This window comes from Heloderma suspectum, chromosome 4, assembly GCF_057233095.1.
Source record: "Heloderma suspectum isolate Gila_16-S chromosome 4, 16-S_ref, whole genome shotgun sequence".
NCBI lineage: Eukaryota > Metazoa > Chordata > Lepidosauria > Squamata > Helodermatidae > Heloderma > Heloderma suspectum.
Window position 1 is genome coordinate 206715283 of NC_139461.1, and position 21117 is coordinate 206736399.

A 21117-nucleotide genomic window follows, 5' to 3' on the forward strand; every position below is an offset into this window, starting at 1 on the left:
TCTGTCTGTATTTCGTGGATTGCCAGGCATCTTTCATTCCATCATTCTGTTCACAGATGGAATCAATTTTTTTTAGAAGAATTTTTTCTACTTGCACTAATTTTCATGTGCACTGATGCACATTGGCTAATGCGAATTTGTGCAAATCTCCCAAAAAGTGGGGGGAAATGCACAAAAATACCTATGGAGGAAAACGCATGTTCCTAATTGATGGATTTTTCTTCTTTGTATTTTTGTACGACTGAATTTGCATACAATTCCCAGAAAGTAAGAAAACAGTCTGCAAGTCCGCAGAATCCATATGACTTGGAAAAAGCTGGTCCGATGCATAGAAATCCAAACTCCTTTGAATCCAGTATCCTTAGCTGCCACTGCCATGCAATGCACCCTCAAGAGAGGGCAATTCATGGTAAAGAAACTGCAAGTGGAGAGGGGATGCTTAACCCTTGCCATCCACTTTGTAGCTAAAGGCAGGATGGTATGTCAGCTACGTTTCTTTGGGAGCATAGAACATGATACTGTGTATGGAATTCAACTCCCTGAGAATCTCAACTTTCATGTTTAAAAGGCCAAGCTTCTAGTCCTTATGAAAAGTAAGCTTGAAAATATGTGGGTGCCTGCTGAAATATGAAAAGACAGAAGGCCTATTCAGACATCGCTCCAAATGAGTGGAAATGATGAGTGAAGAGGGTGCAGGGGTGCTCATGCAAGTTCCCCCCCACAATGTCCACATCCCCATCGGCTCCCCTCCTGACCTTCACATGATCAGTATCACTTCAGACCTTCTCACTGAACTCACAAAGGTCATGGCCCCACACCCTCGTCACACATTATTTCCACGCAGTTTGGGGTTCCATCTGAATAAGATAGCTGAATAAGGCTACAATGCTAAATGCAATACCACATACACTTACTCTAGGGAGTAAGCCTCAGTGAACACAGTAAGTCTTACTTTTGAGTAAACTTGAGTAGGATTGCATGGTAATGGTAGTAAGGAGTAAGCGGCTATTCTGTTACTGCAATTCCTCTTGCCCCACACTGTGGGAAGAAAACCAGGATAAATGAGACAAACAGTAAACATTGGATTTAATCATGCAAATAAGATGAGCAATGCAAATTTGCTCAATATGCATAATTTACAGAGGTCACAGAATCAAGCTTGTCTCAGAACCGAATTGGGTTGCCGAGCAGTTTTAAAAAATGTGTTGGCTCAATTTTAGCGTAAGGACAAGGTGAGTGTGATGAGTTTATTTCATTCATTAAGCATCCGCTAAAACCGAAACAAGGGCACAGCAAATGCATTTCTTACCAGGAACTAAATCCCAAGAAAGGAGAAACACAATCAGTGCTGCGTCCCAAGAAAGGGGGAACACAATCAGGTTTTGGCGGGCCCTTGGGCAAGACACCCTCAAAGGGGCCCCTCCCTCAGTGAGTCTTCCTTTTCATAGCCATTGTCAACAGCTGCTATCACTCCTCCTCCTCTCTCTCATCATTACGACCACTTCCTTGCTTGACAGGCAGATAACCAGAGAGCAAGCAGGCAGTGGCATCTGCTGCTGCTCCTTCTCATCACCACTGTTTTCTGGGCCAAAGCAAGAGGCAGGTGAATAAGCAGGTTGCAATGGTGACGAGGAGCAGCCATTTCAACAGCCGCTTGTCAGTGGGCCCCTCCTGGGATATGGGCTCTCAGCAGGTGCCCCACCACACCTACCCTTGACACTAGCCCTGAACATAATGAGGAGAACAAAAACGAACATAAACTTTGTCAAAAGAAATGCAAGCAGATAATAAGGGATTCCCCCCCCCCAAAAAAAACTGAGGAACATATTGCTAAATACATTGAGATCAACAATAAAAAAATAAAATATATTTGAACCAGGAAACCAGCTAGGGACACAGTTGAACACTTGGACAACAAGGCAGGTGTGCTAAAGGAGGATAAGGGTATAGCAGAAAAACTAAACGAATTCTGAATGAATAAGCTTTAGCTATTGGGCAGTATAGAAATGGAATGGAATGGAATGGAATGGAATGGAATGGAATGGAATGGAATGGAATGAATGAATGAATGAATAAATGAATAAATAAATAAATAAATAAATAGTGTCTATCTTCACTGTGGAAGGTAGATATCCATGTCTCTAAACTGACATTTTTTTGGAAGGAAGTCTCAACAGGCATAGAGTAGAAATTCATTCAGTTTCCATCTGAATTCGAACTTACCTAATTTCACACTCCCCTTCATGGATCACTGTCTTGTTGTGGGGAAGGGGCTTGCATAATTCAGTGAAGCCATAAGCTATGCCATGAAGGGCCACCCAAGACAGACAGGTCATGGTGGTGAGTTCTGACAAAATGTGGTCCAATGGAGAAGGAAATGGCAACCCACTCCAGTATTCTTGCTAGGGATGTCAGAGAATTCCGCCACGGATCTTGGGGAGGCTGAATGCCAGTGCATTCGGCCCCCCGAAATAGGTGGCGGAATGGCCTGCCACCCCCTGCCTCCCCCGGGACGAGACTTACCTGGGGCGGATCTTTCGGGCGGCGGCTCCGGCGCTGGTGGTGGTGGTGGCGGCGGCCGGTCTTAAGACCGGCTGCCACCGCCGCCATTTCCAGTTAAAAAAAAAAAAGATGAGATAGGCTATGTAAAGATTTACGTAGCCTATCACGGCTAGGTTTAAAAAAAAAAAAACATGATAGGCTACATAAATTTTTACATAGCCTATCATGTCTGACTTAAAAAAACACAAACCCATATGTACGCAAATGGTGGCAGCTATGGTCGCCGCCATTTGCATTCCTTATTTTGGCACGTCTTAGTCTACGTCAAGATCTACGTAGACTAAGATGGCGAAAATAAGGGGAACGCAAATAGAGTAGCGGACGCTACGCTATTTGTGTTCCCCTTATTTTCACTGTCTTTGTCTACGTAAATCTTGACATAGACTAAGACGTGCCAAAATAAGGAAAACAAATGGCGGCAGCCATGGCCACCGTCATTTGCGTACGTGCGTTATTTTGTTTTTTTTTAAGTCAGACGTGATAGGCTACGTAAACATTTACATAGCCTATCACGGCTGACTGCAGGGACGCAAACGGCAGCGGCTACAGCCGCCGCCATTTGCGTCCCTGCTAGCCAGCGGCCGGATGTCTGGCTGCTAGTGGAGCTGGCCGGCAGCTCCGCAGAATCCCTGCGGAGTGGAGCCGGCCGGCCAGGATTCCGAGGGGAGGGATGGAACGCCTCCTCCCCACCATCAACATAATCCGCAAACAGGTAAGTGAGTTTCGTACATCCCTAATTCTTGCCAAGAAAACCCCATGGAACTTATGAGAAGGCTAAAAGATATGACATCAGAAGATGAGCCCCTCAGGTTGGAAGGTGTCCAATATACTACTGGGGAAGAGCAGAGGGTATTTCCAAGTAGCGCCAGAAAGAGTGAAGCGGCTGGGCCAAAGCCGAAAGGACACTCAGCTGTGGATGCGTCTGGTGGTGAAAAGAAAGTCCAATGCTGTAAAGAACAAAATTTCCAATGCTGGAATGTAAGATCAATGAATCAAGGTAAGCTGGAGGTGGTCAAACATGAGATGGCAAGATTGAACATCGACATCTTGGGAATCAGCGAACTAAAATGGACAGGCATGGGCGAATTTAATTCAGGTGACCATTATATCTACTACTGTGGGCAAGAATCCCTTAGAAGAAATGGAGTAGCACCCATAGTCAACAAAAGGGAAGGAAAAGCCGTACTGGGGTACAATCTCAAAAACAATAGAATGATCTCAGTACGAATCCAAGGCAAACCATTCAACATCACAGTAATTCAAGTCGATGCCCCAACCACTGAGGCCGAAGAAGCTGAGGTTGATCGGTTCTATGAAGACCTACAACACCTTCTAGAACTAACACCAAAAAAAGATGTTCTCTTCATCATAGGGGATTGGAATGCTAAAGTAGGAAGTCAAGAAATCACCGGGATAACAGGCAAGCATGGCCTTGGTGTACAAAATGAAGCAGGACAAAAGCTAATAGAGTTTTGCCAAGAGAACACGCTGATCATAGCAAACACTCTTATCCAACAGCACAAGAGGCGACTCTACACATGGACATCACCAGATGGTCAATATCGAAATACGATTGATTATGTACTTTGCAGCCAAAGATGGAGAAGCTCCATACAGTCAGTCAAAACAAGACCTGGAACAGACTGTGGCTCAGAACATGAGCTGCTTCTTGCAAAATTTCAGCTTAAATTGAAGAACGTAGGGAAAACCACTAAACCATTCAGGAATGACCTAAATCATATCCCTTATGAATATACAGTGGAGGTGAGGAACAGATTTAAGGAATTAGACCTGATAGACAGAGTGCCTGAGGAACTATGGACGGAGGTCTGTAACATTGTTCAGGAGGCAGCAACTAAATCCATTCCAAAGAAAAAGAAAAAGGCTCAGCCTTCCTTATAGTCCAGCTCTCACAGCCATACGTTGCTACTGGGAAAACCATAGCTTTACGAGTCTTTGTCGGCAAGGTGATGTCTCTGCTTCTTACTATGCTATCTAGGTTTGCCATAGCTTTCCTCCCAAGGAGCAAGTGTCTTTTAATTTCATGGCTACATTCACCGTCTGCCGTGACCTTGGAGCCCAAGAAGATAAAATCTGCCACTGCTTTCATTTCTTCCCCTTCTATATACTAGGAAGTGATGGGGCCAGATGCCATGATCTTAGTTTTTTTAATATGGAGTTTCAAACCAGCTTTTGCACTCTCCTCTTTCACCCTCAACAAGAGGCTCTTTAGATCCTCTTCACTTTCTGCCATTAGGGTGGTATCGTCTGCGTATCTGAGGTTGTTGATAATTCTCCCGGCAATCTTAATTCTGACCTGTGATTCACCCAACCCAGTGTTTCTCATGATGTACTCTGCATATAAATTAAATAAGCAGGGTGACAATATACAGCCTTGTCATACTCCTTTCCCAATTTTGAACCAATCGGTTGTTCCCTGTCCGGTTCTTACTGTTGCTTCTTGTCCCTCATACAGGTTTCTCAGGAGACAGGTAAGGTGGTCTGGTACTCCCATCTCTTTAAGAATTTGCCACAGTTTGTTGTGATCCACACAATCAAAGGCTTTAGCATAGTCAATGAAGCAGAAATAGACGTTTTTTCTGGAATTCTCTTGCTTTCTCCATGATACAGCGAATGTTGGCGATTTGATCTCTAGTTCCTCTGCCTCTTCGAAAAGCAGCTTGTACTTCTGGTAGTTCTCGGTTCACATTAGGGATGTACGAATCCCTTACCTGGCTCCGCACAGGGGCATCCGCAGTGGGGGGGAGGCGCTCCGTCCCTCCCCCCGGAATCCTGCCCGGCCGGCTCTGCTCCGCAGCTAAGCTGCAGAGCCGCCGGCCATCTCCAGCCGCCCGCATTCGGACATCCAGCCACTGGGCAGCCCTGCAGGGACGCAAATGGTGGCTGTTGTAGCCACTGCCATTTGCGTCCCTGTGTCGAGCTGTGATAGGCTACGTAAATATTTACGTAGCCTATCACGGCAGGGGGAAAAACCCCAGCGTCCGCAAATGGCGGTAGCTGCCGCCATTTGCATACGCTGGGGTTTCCCCCCCCCCCCGGCCATGATCGGCTATGTAAATACTTACGTAGCCGATCATGGTGGTGGGGGGGGAACCAGCGTATGCAAATGGCGGTAGCCGCCGCCATTTTCGTACCCTGGGGTTTTTTCCCCCTGCCGTGATGGGCTACTTAAATGCTTATGTAGCCCATCACGGCCTCCGCAGGGACGCAAATGGCGTCCCTGCGTTAGGCATGATAGGCTACGTAAGTATTTACGTAGCCTATCACAGCTAGGAAGAGGAGGAAGCGAATGGCGGCCAGGACAGCCGCCATTCGCAAAGCAGTGAAGACGGGAGCAGGTAAGTGCTCCATTTCACATGCCTTTCATGGGGTGGGGGTGGCGGAGACTTCATCCCGTGTGCCTTTCGTGGGTTGGGGGGTGGGGGCTTCGTTCCGTGATGTATTTTGGGGGGCCAAATGCACTGGCATTCGGCCTCACCGAGATCCATCGCAGAATTCTCTGACGGAATTCCCTACGGAAGTATCCGTAGTTCACATACTGCTGAAACCTAGCTTGTAGGATTTTGAGCATAACCTTTCTGGCATGTGAAATGAGCGCAATTGTACGGTACGGTAGTTTGAACACTCTTTGGCATTGCCCTTCTTTGGAATTGGAATGTAAACTGACCTTTTCCAGTCTTGTGGCCACTGTTGAGTGTTCCAAATTTGTTGGCACATTGAGTGCAGCACTTTAACAGCATCATCTTTTAGGATTTCAAATAGCTCAGCTGGAATACTGTCATCTCCGCTAGCTTTGTTGTTAGTAATGCTTCCTAAGGCCCACTTAAGACTTCACTCTCGAGGATGTCCGGCTCAAGTTCGGTGACCGCACTATCATGGCTATCAGGGACATTCAGATCTTTCCTGTATAGTTCTTCTGTGTATTCTTGCCACCTCTTCTTAATCTCATCTGCTTCTGTTAGGTCCCTGCCTTCTTTGTCCTTTATCATGCCCATCTTTGCACAAAACGTTCCCTTGAGATCTCCAATTTTCTTGAAAAGATCTCTAGTCTTTCCCATTCTGTTGTTTTCCTTGATTTCTTTGCATTGTTCATTTAAGAAGGCCTTCTTGTCTCTCCTTGCTGTTCTCTGGAACTCTGCATTCAGTTGGGTATATCTTCCCCTTTCTCCCTTGCTTTTCGCTTCCCTTCTTTCCTCAGCTACTCGTAAAGCCTCATCAGACAGCCACTTTGCTTTCTTGCATTTCTTTTTCTTTGGGATGGATTGAGTTGCTGCCTTCTGAACAATGTTACGGACCTCCGTTCATAGTTCCTCAGGCACTCTGTCTAGCAGGTCTAATCCCTTAAATCTATTCCTCACCTCCACTGTATATTCATAAGGGATATGATTTAGGTCATTCCTGAATAGTTTAGTGCTTTTCCCTACGTTCTTCAATTTAAGCCGAAATTTTGCAACAAGAAGCTCTTGATCTGAGTCACAGTCAGCTCCAGGTCTTGTTTTGACTGACTGTATAGAGCTTCTCCATCTTTGGCTGCAAAGGACATAATCAATCTGATTTCGATATTGACCATCTGGTGATGTCCATGTGTAGAGTCGCCTCTTGTGCTGTTGAAAAAGAGTGTTTGCTATGATCAGCGTGTTCTCTTGGCAAAACTCTATGAGCCTTTGTCCTGCTTCATTTTGTACACTAAGGCCATGCTTGCCTGTTATCCCGGTGTTTTCTTGACTTCCTGCTTTAGCATTCCAATCCCCTATGATGAAGAGGACATCTTTTTTTGATGTTAGTTCTAAAAGGTGTTGTAGGTCTTCATAGAACCAATCAACCTCAGCTTCTTCGGCATCAGTGGTTGGGGCATAGACTTGAATTACTGTGATGTTGAATGGTTTGCCTTGGATTTGTACTGATATCATTCTATCATTTTTGAGATTGTACCCCAGTATTGCTTTTCCCACCCTTTTGTTGACTATGAGTGCTACTCCATTTCTTCTAATGGATTTTTGCCCACAGTAGTAGATATGATGGTCACCTGAATTAAATTCAGCCATGCCTGTCCATTTTAGTTCGCTGATTCCCAAGATGTCGATGTTCAATCTTGTCATCTCATGTTTGACCACCTCCAGCTTATCTTGATTCATTGATCCTACATTCCAGGTTCCTAAACAATATTGTTCTTTACAGCATCAGACTTTCTTTTCACCACCAGACACATCCACAGCTGAGTGTCCTTTCGGCTTTGGCCCAGCTGCTTCACTCTTTCTGGCACTACTTGGAAATTCCCTCTGCTCTTCCCCAGTAATATATTGGACACCTTCCGACCTGAGGGGCTCATCATCCGGCGTCATATCTTTTAGCTTTGTGATTAGTTCCATGGGGTTTTCTTGGCAAGAATACTGGAGTGGGTTGCCATTTCCTTCTCCAGTGGACCACATTTTGTCAGAACTCTCCACCATGACCTGTCCATCTTGGGTGGCCCTGCACGGCATAACTTATGGCTTCACTGGGTTACACAAGCCCCTTCGCCACAACAAGGCAGTGATCCATGAAGGGGACACATAAGCTATAAGTCTCAAAAATTCTATTTTAGTTCCACTAACAAGCACATTTAATAGCACCATCCACTGAAACCAAAATGTATCAACTCCAAGACATAATCAAACAAACCAATGATTGCGGAATGTAGAATTCTTTGTCTGCCTGTACATTTTTAAAAGTGACTCATTTTTTAACCTAAATAAGATTTGAATTGACAAGACTAGCAATTATCTGGCTAACAACACTGTCATGTAATTAGTATTACAATAAATGTGCAAACCTGGAATTATGATAGAAAATACAATTTTATTGCAACAAAGGCAAAGCACTGAACCACAAGGGTGTGCTTAGACTATGTTCTTCAATCATACTCAAAGGAAGCTGCTTCTTCTTTTTCCTTCTTACAGGGAATTTTTCAAGTATATCATTTCAGCTGTGCAAATGTGTGAGAAAGATAACTGAGGCTTCCTTGCAAATGGCTAAGAACATCAAAGACGGTAAAGCTGAGTTTCCATGGTCATTGGCGCAAAGGTTCACAGTGACAAACTCTGAACCATGCACCTTTGGAAACAACTTAGGACCTCATGGCTTTTATCTCACAGATAGCTGTATGATCTGTTCTCTTCGCATATATTTTTATGTTGCTCAATTTTTAACAGCTCTCATATTCTATGCTTGTACAGGCAACTGTCTATTGCAGTTGATGTTTCAGGTGATTTTTCCTTTATTGTATCTCAATATCCCTCCAGTGCTTGTTGCATCTTTCCTCCCTACACCTGCTCCTTTCCACTGGATAATTTTGGGTTGGGTAAATTCAAAAATAAGATTGAAGGCGGCACTAGAAAGTTGTGTAAATGTACAACTTACACAAGCTCTTCAGGCATTTTGTGAAACTTTGCTGGAATGCAAAGAAGTGGGAGGCAGCGAGGGGGTGGGGAGAGTTCCATCAAAAATTCTGCATCACCCCTGGTAAGTCTCTGTGAAAAGCTTTAATATTACCCTCAGGTCTTCATTGAGAACTACCTTAAAGACCAGCCTCATTAAGGGAGCAGTCCTATGGCCGCTAGTCAGTGGCTAGATGGAGGATATGTCGGTTTCTGGGAATCGACCTCAAAGCCTGCACTCTGAGGTCAGTTCCTGGAGAACTGACCTTCCCTCCCTTCCACGCTGCCTCACAGGCAGCTTTGGATGGCCCCATGCTCCGTGCTTGGAAGAGGGGTGTGGAGCGGCAAAAACGGGGCGTTCTGGGTGGTGTTCCGGGGTGGGGAAGGCAGAAATGCTGGAATGACACATCCTAGACATCAGCTGTCTAGCTGCAAATACAGGGCAGGTGAATGCAGGGCAGCTGAATGCAAATGCAGGGAGGACGATCCCCTCCACACTTCTCCTGCTCTGCATTGAATAGGCAGTCATTTCCAAGTTCAGAGGCGGCTGCCTATCCCCACAGGATTGTGCCCTAAGTTGTTTTGAGGATGAATGAAAAAATGGATAGTAAAGCTCTTTGTATAAAAACACACTGCACAGATGAAACATGCTACACACACCTCAACACATCTGCCACACCAGTTATCATAAATGGGCATGTTACTAATTATAATGAGAGAGAGAGACTGCAGTAAAGCACAGTGGTTAAAAATGGGTGAGGGAACTGTGCTGGGATTTGAACACAAAAATGTAGCATTAAAAGGAATACCAACTTTCATTCTCATCTAACAGTCTCCAAGCCATATGGTACCTTACAGTATATTTTGCAATTCAAGTCCTTCCTTTGAAAATGACTGTTGGGATTGAATAGATGTTTGAATGTCAGATGCAGAATGTCGACCTGACCATGCAGATTAATAACTTTCATTCTGATGTCTCACACTTCAAGGCTGACATTACTTCATGTTGTATTTCACGTATTAACTGACCTCCTTTAAAGGAGCAGGTAGGGGGATATGAGTATGTGCATTCTAATACCTAAGTCTTCGAGGCAGATATTGCAATTTGTTGCATTTTTAATTTCCTGTCTCTCCCCCCGCCCCAAGAAAATATGAAAATATGCATAGAATTTTCTGTCTGTCCCATTACCAAACATGCATGTAAATACGAGCAGGTCAATCTGGTATTTGAATTCAAATATAGAATTGCTCCTGAATATGTTTACCAGTTTTCATCACAATATCCCAAGGCTCAAACAACTTCTTTATTACACTACAAAGTAAGCAGAGGAATGGGAAAGAAGTACGTTCAACCCAAAATACTACTTAACATACCCAATAAGCAAAAATAAAATAAAATAAAGACTGTTCCCTGGACTGAGGAACTTAATGGTCTGAATTCAGGGCTCCTTCCTTTATCAGGCACTCATGGTGGGTCACTCACAGACGTTTGCAGGTCCTTTTCACAACACCATCAACCTCCAGGGCACATCCAGAGATTTTTGAACTTTATCCTGCTTTTTAAAAGATCAGCGATAATGCACTATTTACAAGTAAATCTGTTTTAATGGCCGTGCGTAATTGTGTAATTCCACTATAACTACAGCCCGGGAAGAAGCCATTGGGCTGAAGCAGGAAAATCATAACTGCCCTCCCCGCCCCTCCCCCAGTGTGTCTGCCTGTTGACCTGGGCTGGGAGGAGAGTTTTCTTGGCCAGGCTAGGAGAGGCTCAAAGTGAGCACGCAACTGGCAGGGGAAGAAGAAGATGGTGACACCCCACCCCCCATAAACAACTGACAGCAATGAATCCCCACATTGCTTTGATGAGAGAGAGAGAGAGAGAGAGAGAGAGAGAGATTGGACTCATCAGGAGACCCACTGATTCACGGTTCGCTCTCTCACTCTCCACCCCAAGGCTGCAGAGTATGTAAGGAGCTGATCTTTAATCCCACATAGAAACAGGATGCAGAAGCCCCGGTAAATTGCTGAATAAAAAGCCTTGTGTGGTGAGGCCCTCAGACAAGAGAAAGAGGAAAAAACAAGGGTAAAGAAGACATGAATGCAAGCAAATGAAGTCATGCATGATTATCGAAGAGGATTATTGAAGTGGAAACAGACGCACAGGCCCAACATCAGGAGTCAGCATGGGCTTGGAAGGGCCTCTTCCCTGCCAGTCCAGTCATCCTCCTCCACCACCACCAAGCTGGCCCTGTGGAGCCCCATTTTAAAAGTTAAACAACTCACATTTTGAGTAGCAGTGACCTGAACCAATCAGACTCTGCCTTTGGGGGAGATACAGTCAATGTGATCTTTACATCACCCCTGGGCCCTCATTACTTGTGTCCCACCCACCCCCCCACCCTGAAAAAGCAGCATCTGACTTTAAAAGAAAAACAACAACCTTTTAAAATCATGCATGGAGCCAGGAGCAGCATGATTTGCCAGGAGGCTGGCCAGAGCAGCAGAAAGAGCTGCCTCACCCCACACAAGGTAAAAAAAAAAAAAACCTGGTGGGAGGGCAGGGGGCTGTGGACAGGTGAGGGACAGGCAGGCTGAGGTGAGTGGGTGGATAAGGGGCTGAGGTGGGTGAGTGAGTGTTTGGGGGCAGTGGCAGCCGGTGGGCAGGTGGTAGCTGCAGCTGTGGGCAGATGAGGGGCTACAGCAGGGTGATCCGTGGAGGCAGTGCCATCAGGTAGGTAGGTGAGGGCTTTGGCAGCAGCAGCTGGGTAGGTGAGGGGCTGCAGCAGGCAGCTGGATGGGTCAGTGAGTGGGTAAGGAGATGGAGTGGGCGGGTGGGGGGCTTCAGCTCCTGCAGGTGGGAGGCTTCACCAGCAGGAGGCGTTGCCATGGGCACTCAGCAGGATTATGCTGAGGGCACTGAGGAGTCTGGTGCTGGCCCTGGGTACACATGGTCATCCCCTCCCATTTTCACTCATTGCCCCAGCATGATGCGCTGCAGGGAACCAAGAGCACAGCCCCTTCTGACCCACAAACAGCCCAGGCAGCCCATCTTGAGCAAGTTAGAAGCTACACACTGGCATTATGATTCCCTCCCTCGCCCTCTTGTCTTTTCCCTTCAGCATCTTGGCTGGGGCTGGGCTTCCGAAGCTGGACGAAGAGGCAGCTAAGAGCCAGATTGTACCCCTCTCAGCTTCTGCTGCAGCTGTGTGAGATGTTGGAGGAACCTCACCATCTCAGGATCACACAACATGATGTGACTGTAGCCTGATGGCTTTTTCTTTCTTGCCTGTGAAAAGCAATTTGGCGAGGGGAGATTTAGAGTGCAGAAACAGGTGGAGATTCCCTGCCCATCATTACCCCTCTCCAAATGCTCCCTTCTCACAAGCCTTTGCTTCCTGAAAAGTTTCAAGGAGTGTCCCCACCTAGGGATGTACGGACTGTGTAAAATCCGCTCCGTCTGTGTTTTGCGGATTGTCAGGTGCCTTTCGTTCTGTCATCCGCCCAAAGACGGATGCGAATATTTTTTTTTCGTTGTGCGGAAAAATACAGAAATAATTACAGAAATATTTACGTAAGTATTTACATAATTTACTCCAGCATGTAACATTTAGTGCATTGTCCCCTATTCCATTCTACATTTCCTCAGTAGAAACGTACGGATTTTTCTATGGATTTATATGCATAAATTTTGAGAAAGTAAAAAAATCATCTGAAAGTCCATGGACTCTGCAGGGCCTGAGGGGGGTGCTCTGCAGCAGATTCCGTAGGTCGAATTCTTAGAAATCCAAGCTCATTTTAATCCATCTCAAATTTCTCCAGTGTCCCTATCACTCATGCATTTCTCCACTTTCTGTTACTCCCACACAAGAGGGCATAGGATTATACCCTAATTGTAGTATAAACTTTCACAGGTTTGTCAGACGCATGGTCAACCAAATGGGTAGGTAGATAGCATGTGTGTGTAGGGATGTCAGAGAATTCCACCACAGACTCCCCCCCCCCTCGCCACCCCACGGAATCCCCCTGGAATGGAGCTTACCTGGCAGCAGATGTGGCGGCAGCAGCTCCGGTGGCAGCGGCGAATGCGGCAGTGGATGCGGCGGCAGCAGCTCCAGCTGGTCTCCCGGCCACTGCCGGTTTGCTACGGCTGCATATGGCAGCCGGCGTAGCGGCCACCATTTGTGTGGCTTCCTTTTGCCATGATAGTCTATGTAAATACTTAAGTAGCCTATCACGGCAAAGAGCAGGGACGCAAATGAAAGGAGGCCAGCATATTTAGTACCACATGCATGAATGTAGTTGTAATGAACACAGGTGTCACTTTGCCATGGCTTGGATGTTCCCCCAGATTTAACTAACTTCACAGCAATCAAAGATTCACTCACTGAGTTAACATTTAACACTTTTTGTGGAGAAGCCTAGAAAGTATATTAGAACAGTTAATTACAGAATTTGGCACCTCTGCAATGGGTCATGATACAGAGACAACCCAGAGATCCAGTAGGGCCTCTTGCCATGTAGTTGCACATGTAGAAGCAGTCCAGCTTTCTGTACATATCATTTATAGTTAGAGCAAAGCACTGTCAACACATAACTTTGCATAAACTTTTTTTTCTTTTTGCTAAAGAAGATGTAAAGTTTTATTAGGCACAGTATAGTGGGCAATTCATTCCATGTACTCCTTCACAAGGGCACATTTATTTTTTAAAGTAATTATTATAATAAATAGAAGTAAATAGAAAGGAAGAAAAGTGCCCAAGCAGAAATCTCACCTAACAAAAGAATGTACAAGATTGTATACCTTTTCAATGCAAATGAGGGGGGAGAAGGGTTACAAACACTACCAATTATGCCTTTATAATTCAGGGAACAGTCTATATCCATTAAACTAATGGTAAAAAATGTTCTCATTTTCCTTTCAATAAATTGCAAAAGTAGAAAAACAAGCTTTTAGATTTGAAGGATGGACGTCATTCTTTAAATGGCTGAGCGACAGCATCAGATAGCCTGCAGTATTTCAAATGCTTTTGACATATTTCTCTTTACAGTAAATTCCTGAATTCAGAGGCTATCTGGCAACTTATCGTATAATATGAATTCGCTCCCTAATAATGAAATCCTATATGTCTACTCAGGAGTAAGTCCCATTGAGTTAAATGGGCTTACTCCCAGGTAAGTGGAATATATGACTGCAATTTTAGAAGCCGCTTATCCCATGGAACCAGTTTGTTCTCATCATTTGTCTAAAATGTGGCTTGTCTCCTCTATAATTAGGCATAAGCTGATAGAGAGCTTATGCTGCACAAAAACCCACTCTTTTGTTCCTGTTAGGTAAGTTGATCCTATATTTCTGCTGCACTGCCAAAGCTGCACAGGTGAAGTCGCATCTTCTTCTTGGCAAGAGTCATATCATGCCATGCTGTTTGCTTGCACAGATACCTAAACATTTCCTTAATATAGTGATTTGCCCTGTCAGTCCTAGAGGCTGTTGCAGAGTAGGTTTTGTCTGACCACCCTTGAGACAGAAGACAACTGCAAGCTTTAAACAGGACCCTTACTTAATATTACTATTCTTCTTACCAGGTAAAGTAAGTAGGCAAAAAGAGTGAAACCAACTCCCTACATGCATTAACCATTTAGTGGCTTTTCAACCAGTAATTTTCTCTCTGTGTAGCGGGTTTTAACTAAGCTGGAGAGGGTTCAGAGGAGGGCAACAAAGATGATCAGGGGACTGGAAACAAAGCCCTATGAAGAGAGACTGGAGGAACTGGGCATGTTTAGCCTTCAGAAGAGAGGCCTGAGGGGAGATATGATAGCGCTCTTCAAGTACTTGAAAGGTTGTCACAGAGAGGAAGGCCAGGATCTCTTCTCAAACATCCCAGAGTGCAGGACACGGAATGATGGGCTCAAATTACAGGAAGCCAGATTCCGACTGAACATCAGGAAAAACATCCTGACTGTTAGAGCAATACAACAATGGAACCAATTCCCTACGAAGATGGTGGGCTGTCCCACACTGGAGGCATTCAAGATGAGGCTAGACAGCCATCTGTCAGGGATGCTCTGACTTGGATTCCTGCATTGAGCAGGAGATTGGGCTCGTTGGTCTTATAGGCCCCTTCCAACCCTATTATTCTATGATTCTATGATTAATGGCTACTGCTTATTCCAACAGAGGCAAGATGCTAGGATAAGGTATAAGGGGCTCCTGGTGGCCACATATCTCCTTCCTCTCCCAGGCTCAGCATCAGCTATTGGCATGCCCCAGGCAGGCAGGCAGCAATCAAGGGATGGAGAGGCCTGGTGTTGGAGGTTGGCATAGTCGGGCATCTGCCAGGGCCCAGGCAATGGCAGGGAGCACTCCTGACCAAAGCCTCCAAATCTGCTGCAGCTAAATGGGTGCCCAGTAGGTGGTGGGGAGAAGGAACAGCAGCTGCAGCCACACACGCACATCACCACCATTGGTCCTAGAAGAAGACTGGGGATGATCACGCGCAACTGCAGTTCCTTCTCATCATTGCCACTACCCAGTCTCCCATCTTCCTTCTCTTTCTGGGTGAAATTCCCAACCATGAGATGCTGGATGTAGCTGCAAGGAAGAGGAAGAGCAGCAGCAGCAGCAACCCATGACTCAGTCCCCACCATGGAATGACAAGGAGGACAGTAGCAGGAGCCACTTTGTGCCAGTTTCTGGCAAGGACTGGGTGCTCTCAATCAATATCATAGGAAAGGGGCTGCAGACACTGTCAAGGTTCTTTATCTAATCCTCATATTTTCTTGGGGCTCACTGACAGTATCTTCAGTTGGCCTCACAAAGGGATGAAAGACCCAGTCCTCCCAATGAACATGCCGCTACTTATCCCTTCAAAGAAGCCTGCGGCAACTGATGAAGTTCCACCCCATTGCCCAGGAAGGCAGGGATCATGTGACCAAGACTTTTTGCCTTGGTCCTTCTGCAACTGGCTCCTCCCTTCCAATTTAATCCCTGCCTTCACCCAGGACAGACCTTGCGGATCTCTCTCCTTCATTTCCTATAAGGCCTTAGTGTCTTTCACCTTGCCTCACAACATTCCTCTAAGAGGGATGATGGAAAGACCATCACTAAGAGGGTTTCTTCCTTTCATCCAACCAGGATACCTTTCTAATCTTCACTGTGGTTGAGAAGCTACAAGTTCTCCAAGCCATGCTGGTCTTGGACCAAATTCCAACCCAGACATTAAAGCTCCTATGAAGGTGATGTCATCATTGGTCCTTGCTAGGCAAGCCGCTACAGGTGACAAGCAAGCAACAGCCAATGTTTTGCTTTGACTACTGCTGAACGTAATCTTTTGTTCCTTTTTAGCTTGTGAAGAGAGAGAGAGAGTTTGCATCCTAAATCAGAAATGCTGATAGTATGGATAGAAAAGAGACGGGATTTTGCAGCAACATCATATGTAAGGACAAAAGAAAATATGCAAAACTGGGGACATCTGGGAATCAATTGGTTACCATTTCTTGAGTTTTGCAGAATGACTTTAATAATGTCATATGTACATTTTGAGATGTTTTATTGAATGAACTGCTAAATCAGAACTTTTTTAGATTGTGGTATGCTAGCAGTGCTAGGAAAACATGGAGTCAATTTTTGAACCTTACACCTGGCACTACCAGCAAAATGCTTAATACACAACAGTCCAAAATGTCTTTGTGCCAATCACCCCAGATCTACCTATCTGCTCTTGCCAGCTCACTTCACTGAAAATTCTGAGGAATATCTTGTGAGCTCCACACTCACTGTAAAACTGGTTAAGAATATATTGTATTGCCAGAGAATTATTCATTCTTATCTTGCAGGTGTTAAACTGCCCTGCGGTCTTTTCATATCTATGAAATGAAAGAAATAGCAATTCTGAAAAGATTATGAAAATATCAATAGAATACCATTTCACAGAATTGAAGGGGACACTCTCTCCCTCCTTATGCAGAGGTTGGTGTCCTTGCTGAATTGTGGAAGCACGTGCCTACAGGATGAATAATTTCTGAACAATAATGGTTCCACCTATGTAAGACCAACTTTGAGAACTATAGCTAGGCAACCATAACTACTTCTGCATAACTGACTGCCAGTTATCTAGGCCATTGCAAGTGGGGTATGTTTATTATTTTCTAAACAACTTCTTTCCAGTTGTCTTAGTAAGTACTCACACAGATAGACTGTCTATCTAAACGCTTCTTTCGAAATCATGCCCACTCACAAAGGGAAGGGAAATATAGCAATTCATGAAAATAATCTTCTGTTAACATGTTTCAGTACTAAGGGATTTTTGTTCAGAAATTTGTTGTTGGACACATAGCTTCAGATTTTACAGTCAGTTCTGAAAGACATGCCATTTGTGTTTCAATAATAACTGCTCTTATCTACAGCAGGACTCTGAATACAATATCCAGCAAGGGAATCTTATCACAGGGTGTGGAGGGAAGGTTCTGAAATGTGACAAATACAAAGTCAAGGGGAGTTCATTAAACAGCTAGGACCGGATCCAAAGATGTGCAAGTTGACATCTTTGGATCTTTGGACATCACAGGATGTAGTGATGGCCACTAATTTGGATGGCTTTAAAAGGAGGTTGGACAAATTCCTGGAGGGAAAGGCTATCAATGGCTACTAGTCCTGATGGCTATGTGCTACCTCCAGTACCAGAGGCAGTGAGCCTATGGACACCAGTTGCTGGGGAACAGGGGTGGGAGGGTGCTGTTGTGCTCATGCCCTGCTTGTGGGTTCCTGGTTGACAGCTGGTTGGCCACTGTGTGGACAGAATGCTGGACTATATGGACCCTTGATCTGATCCAGCATGGCTCTTCTTATGTTCTTATCTGTTCGGGCAGTGGGGCTTTGCTTGCCACTCCTCCCCACTAAGGACTACTGTCCCCCCCCCCACACACACACACACAAATAAAACCACTCCTGAGGACCAAGGGATTCTCTGGAAAGGTGTGGGATGAAGTAAGGGGTATGCAGCAGGAATGCAGCATTGACAGAGTTGTGGGGGGGGGGCTGCCTTTCATGAGTAGAAGTGCCTTTCCACTTGTGCAATATTTCTTTGGACCACACTTTAGTTTCTAAAATATGTCCCACACACCTACCCACCCCACAGGCAACTTTAACTTCAGTAAGATTTTCAATTTTTCTGTTCTTAGTGCCAGACCAAAATTCATCTCCTTACCCACTTCTTCCTCAAACTTGAACCATGCTATTGGTAAAGAAGAAGAGACGATGCTCTGATGGTGGGCCTTAAATTTGCATCACAAATTTATCGGAGACCAGAAAATAGTTATCACCAAACTCACTGTTAATCTTAAAGGGGAGTCTTTCATGGAAATTTTGTGGGCTGGTTTGACAGGCGAGCCTGATTTTATTGAAAATGTTAGAAATTTTTGTACATGGTTATTAGTCAATACTTTTGGAAACCAAACAATAAGGAAGAAAGACTTTCCTACCTTTTCAACATGAAATTATGTGCACTTGTTTTGCAGTGCATAAGAAATACTACTGCCAGGATGAGAGGCAGCATGCCTACCAGTTGCTGGGTAACAATAGCAGGAGGGTGCTGTTGCACTCATGTCCTGCTTGTGTGTTTCTAGGGATGCATGAGATCATTACAGTTCACTTTTTATCAGAATTTACCCAGTTTGCACCTCCCAGAACTGAACGCAGACCCAAACACCATCTGTGATCAAAGTCTATACATTTGCGACCTTTCAATGTGATTTGTGGAACAACAACAACAAATGTGTTCAAAAATGCATACATTTGAAAAATATGCATGTTTTCCTGTGCATGTTTGAAAAATGTGCATGGACATGCTTTAATCTAGGGCTGTGCACAGACCCCCTGATTCACTTCGGAGGCCGATTCAGATCTTGTGAATCATCACCCCTGATTCACTTTGGACCGATTCGGACCTGATCTGACTCATTTTGGATTCGGATCTGAATCAAGATACAGATATCCCAATTACTCAGATTTTACATTTTCCCGTTGACTTGCACTGGAGAACAGAAATGACCAAAACATTTCAGCTTTTATGAAAAATACATGCAGTTTGGGGACCTGGCAGCCCCAATGGAGGTGACTGAACCCGCCAGATTCAGACAGTTTGGCCAATAGTTTTTGTGCTAGCCATGCATAACATTTCCTTTTCTCAGACACTAAAACAAAAGGTAAAAAACTGTTAGCCATACAGGGGATTAGAGAACCTAATCAGAAGGTAAGGTGACAATTAAGAGATCACTAACCGTAATCTCTGGTGTGGGAGGGGGGATTGAAGTGCAAAAGTACTTTCCTCTTGTCTGTCCTGAATCTGCCACTGACGTGAGGCTCTTATTAAGGGAAGAAAGAAATGTTAAACATCTCTTTGGCTGCAAATTGCAATACACATTACCTGGAAATGTAATGAACTTAGTGGGGCTTATTTATTAATCGCGCTGCTGCACTTTCTCTGCTCCATATAATTTTATAAATCTCCCCCCTTATTTGCCTTTCTTCTAAATTAAATAGCCCAAACATTGAAGCCTTTTATACAGGAGTTGTTCCAGACCCCTGATCATTTTGGTAGCCCTTTTCCCCAGGAAGGGTAATATGAAGCAAACATTTAAAAAATACATGTAGCCTATCCTGATCATATTCTTCTTATGGTTAATTTAATGTACATCAGAAAGGCAACAGGTGAAATGTCTTGGAAAATGAGCAAAAGTGATGATGCTTCATATTATGTGTATTGTGTAGTGTTTTGCCCCATAGTGTATATCGGACTGTATATTAGTGTACTGCTTTGGCCACACACTGTTTGCTTGTGCACAATAATGTGTATGGTACACTCACACAGCACACGCATGCATGCACACAAAAGACCAAAAGAAAAGGAGATACAGAAAGAAAAAACTACCTACAAACTAAGGGGTGAAGGGAAAGGAAAATAATACTAAAGCCTAACAGAAGAGAAAAGGGGGTGTGAGGTTGTTGGGGCTGGGTTTTTTGTATTCTTTGGTTTTGTATAACAATATAGAGAGTTTGAAAATGGGAAGGGAAGGAATAGTAAGTGAGAAGGGCAGGGAGCTGAAGAACAAATAGTACAAAGCAAGGAAACAAACTGCTGGGTTAAAAGTCCAGCCCTATTAGCACCTAGAGATGTCACTTTCCAAGGCTCAGTTCCCCCCTCCCAACTCCTCCTCTCCCCTCCCTTCTCTAGCGAGTTGTTACATTTGCTCAGACAGACTGTCTGGGCTTCAGAATGATCCAAAGTGATCTGAAGTGCTTCAAATCTCTCTGACCTGCTTCAGATTGCTTCGAACTGCTCCAGACCCACTTTGGATTTTGACCGAAGCGGTCTGAATCACCCCAATTCACTTTGGAATTTGGGATTCAGACCAAAGCGGTGCATAGCCCTACTTTAATAAATGGGAGAAAAATGTGTACATTTCAAAAATGTGCACAATTTATACGTAAATTTTGGGGAAATGTGCATGAAAATATGCCCAAATTTTCATGCAAAAAGAAATAAACAAAATTCACAATCTGATATGGGCATGAGTCAGAATGAGTTTTCAGGTGGAATTTGGAGAAACTTGACAAGCTCATGTTTCGCTCATTTGCACATCCCTATGGGTTTCCTATGAGCATCTGGTTGGCCACTGTGAAAAACAGGGTGCTAAGACCAGATAGTCATTTGTTCTGATCCAGCAGGATTCTTCTTATGCTGTGAAGGCTTCAATCCTATACAGACTTCTCTAAGAGCTGAACCCAATGGGTCTTACATCTGACTAGACATGTATAGAATAGCACTGCAAATGGATCCTGATAGAATGATCAGCGTATTGGAGGAGGAGATACATCCACAGTGCCTACTGGCACGCCCGAGGAATTTTTTTGGAAATATTAAAGCTTAGTATAAATGTGTATTACCTTAACACTTTAAAAGCAATATTTAATATGTACAATATGTACAAAGTATGACCTTTTGAACTCTCATCCGCAAAGATATGAAAATTCAGGATTGCTCTGTGCAGCACTAACCAGGGCAGGACAGTAACAGTATGGCCACCAAGAGTGTAAAGGTACTGAATGGCTGGAGAAGCAGCA